This window comes from Schistocerca serialis, unplaced genomic scaffold (assembly GCF_023864345.2).
Source record: "Schistocerca serialis cubense isolate TAMUIC-IGC-003099 unplaced genomic scaffold, iqSchSeri2.2 HiC_scaffold_1370, whole genome shotgun sequence".
NCBI classification, from domain to species: Eukaryota; Metazoa; Arthropoda; class Insecta; order Orthoptera; family Acrididae; genus Schistocerca; species Schistocerca serialis.
In genome coordinates, this window is record NW_026047592.1 from 7715185 (window position 1) to 7718732 (window position 3548).

A 3548-nucleotide genomic window follows, 5' to 3' on the forward strand; every position below is an offset into this window, starting at 1 on the left:
TGAATCTTCTAAGTGGTTTTTTTTTTTTTGATCTGCTCGTGGGAGACCAGTATCGGATTCCGATGCACCAGTGAAGGGTTAACTGTATCCCTTGGACCTTCACATTGACCGTAAAAACAGAAATGGCATTGGACTGAATACAAAAGGGACAAGGCCGACCTAAGTACAAGAAGAGTGAATCTTCTAAGTGATTGTGTATTGAGCGGCTTCTGGGAGACCAGTATCAGATTCCGATGCACCGGTGCAGATTTACAGTATCCCTTGGACCTTCACATTGACCACGAAACACAGAATTTGCATCGAGATTGAATACAAAGAGGACAAACCCAACCTAAGTACAAGAAGAGTGAATCTTCTAAGAGTTTGTGATTTTAGCGGCTCCTGAGAGACCATTTTTAGATTCCGATGCACCAGTGAAGGGTTAACTGTATCCCATGGACCCTCACATTGACTATGAAACACAGATATTCCATCGGGATTGAATACAAAGGGGAGAATGCCGACCTAAGAACAAGAAGAATGAATCTTCTAAGAATTTGTGGTTTGAGCGGCTCTTGGGAGACCATTATTAGAGTCCGATGAAGCAGTGCAGGTTTACTGTATCCATTGGACCTTCACATTGACCATGAAAAACAAAAACCGCATCGGATTGAATACAAAAGGGACAATGCCGACTTAAGTACAAGAAGAGTGAATCTTCTAAGAGTTTGTGGTTTGAGCGGCTCCTAGGGGACCAGTATTATGTTCCGATGCACCAGTGTAGGTTTACTGTATTTCTTGGAACTTCACATTGACCATGAAACCCAGATATTCCATCGGGATTGAATACAAAGGGGAGAATGCCGACCTAAGTACAAGAAGAATGAATCTTCTAAGAATGTGTGGTTTGTGCGGCTCTTGGGAGACCATTATTAGATTCCGATGAACCAGTGAAGGTTTACTGTATCCCTTGGACCTTCACAATGACCATGAAAAACAAAAATCGCATCGGATTGAATACAAAAGGGACAATGCAGACTTAAGTACAAGAAGAGTGAATCTTCTAAGAGTTTGTGGTTTGAGCGGCTCCTAGGGGACCAGTATTATGTTCCGATGCACCAGCGTAGGTTTACTGTATTTCTTGGACCTTCACATTGACCATGAAACCCAGATATTGCATCGGGATTGAATACAAAAGGGACAATGCCGACTTAAGTACAAGAAGAGTGAATCTTCTAAGAGTTTGTTGTTTGAGCGGCTCCTGCGAGACCAGTATTAGATTCCGATGCACCAGTGCAGGTTTACTGTATCCCTTGGACCTTCACATTGACTGTGAAAACAGAAATGGCATCGGACTGAATATAAAAGGGACAAGGCCGACCTAAGTACAGGAAGAGTGAATCTTCTAAGAGTTTGTGGTTTGAGCGGCTCGTAGGGTACCAGTATTATGTTCCGATGCACCAGTGTAGGTTTACTGTATTTCTTGGACCTTCACATTGACCATGAAACCCAGATATTGCATCGGGATTGAATACAAAAGGGACAATGCCGTCTTCAGTACAAGAAGAGTGAATCTTCTAAAAATTTGTGGTTTGAGCGGCTCCTGCGAGACCAGTATCAGATTCCGATGCACCGGTGCATGTTTACAGTATTCCATGGACCTTCACATTGACCACGAAACACAGAATTTGCATCGAGATTGAATACAAAGGGGACAAACGCGACTTAAGTACAAGAAGAGTAAATCTTCTATGTTTTTGTGGTTTCAGTGGCTCCAGGGTGACCAGTATTAGATTCCGATGCACCAGTGAAGGTTTACTGTATCCCTTGGACCTTCACTTTGACCATGAAACACAGAAATCGCACTAGGATTGAATACAAAAGCAGAATGCCGGTTGAAGTACAAGAGGAGTGAATCTTCTCAGAGTTTCTTGTTTGAGCGGCTCCTAGGAAACCAGTATTAGATTCCGATGCACCAGTGCAGATTTACTGTACCCTTGCACCTTCACATTGACTATGAAACACTGCAAATGCATCGGGGTTGAATTACAAAAGGCACAATGCCAACTTAATGACAAGAAGAGTAGATCTTCTAAGAGTTTGTGGTTTGAGCGGCTCCTGGGATACCACTATTAGATTCCGATGAACTAGTGCTGGTTTACTGCATCGCTTAGACCTTCACATTGACCATGAAAACCAGAAATTGCATCGGATTGAATACAAAAGGGGCAATGCCGCCTTAATTACAAGAAGAGTGAATCTTCTAAGTGTTTGTGGATTGAGCGGCTCCTGGGAGACTAGTATTCCATTCCGAAGCACCAGTGAAGGGTTAACAGTATCCCTTGGACCATCGCATTGACCATGAAACACAGAAATTGCGTTGGGATTGAATACGAAGGGGACAATGCCGACTTAAGTACTAGAAGAGTGAATCTTCTAAGAGTTTGTGGTGTGAGCGGATCCTGGGAGACCAGTATTAGATTCCGATGAACCAGTGCAGGTTTACTGTATCCCTTGGACCTTCACATTGACCATGAAACACAGAAATCGCATCGGGATTGAATACAAAAGGCACAATGCCAGCTGAAGTACAAGAATAGTGAATCTTCTAAGAAGTTGTGGGTTGACGGTTGCTGGGAATCCAGTATTAGATTCCGATGCACTAGTGCAGTTTTAATGAATCCCTTGGACCATCACATTGACCATGAAACACAGCAATTGCATCGGGATTGAATACAAAATGCACAATCCCAACTTAAGTACAAGAAGAGTGAATCTTCTAAGAGTTTATGATTTTAGCGGCTCCTGGGAGACCACTTTTAGATTCCGATGCACCAGTGAAGGGTTAACTGTATCCCATGGACCTTCACATTGACCATGAAACACAGATATTCCATCGGGATTGAATACAAACTGGGAATGCCGGCCTAAGTACAAGAAGAATGAATCTTCTAAGAGTTTGTGGTTTGAGTGGCTCCTGGGAGACCGTTATTAGATTCTGATGAACCAGTGCAGCTCTATTGCATCCCTTGGACCTTCACATTGAGCATGAAAACCAAAATCGCATCGGATTGAATACAAAAGGGACAATGCCGACTTAAGTACAAGAAGAGTGAATCTTCTATGAGTTTGTGGTTTGAGCGGTTTCTGGGATACCAGTATTAGATTCCAATGCACCAGTGCAGGCATACTGTATCACTTGGACCTTCACATTGATCAAGAAACACAGCAATTGCATCGGGATTAAATACAAAAAGCACAATCCCAACTTATGTACAAGAAGAGTGAATCTTCTAAGAGTTTGTGGTTTGATCGTCTCCTGGGAGAAAAGTATTAGATTCCGTTGCAACAGTGCAGGTTTACTGCATTCCTTGGACCTTCGAAATGTCCATGAAACACAGATATCGCATCGGGATTGAATAAAAAAAGGCATAATGCCGACTTAAATACATGAAGGATGACTCTTCTAAGAGTTTGTGGTTTGAGTGGCTCCTGGGAAGTCAGTATTAGACTCCGATGAACCAGTGCAGGTTTACAGTATCCCTTGGACATTCACATTGACCACGAAA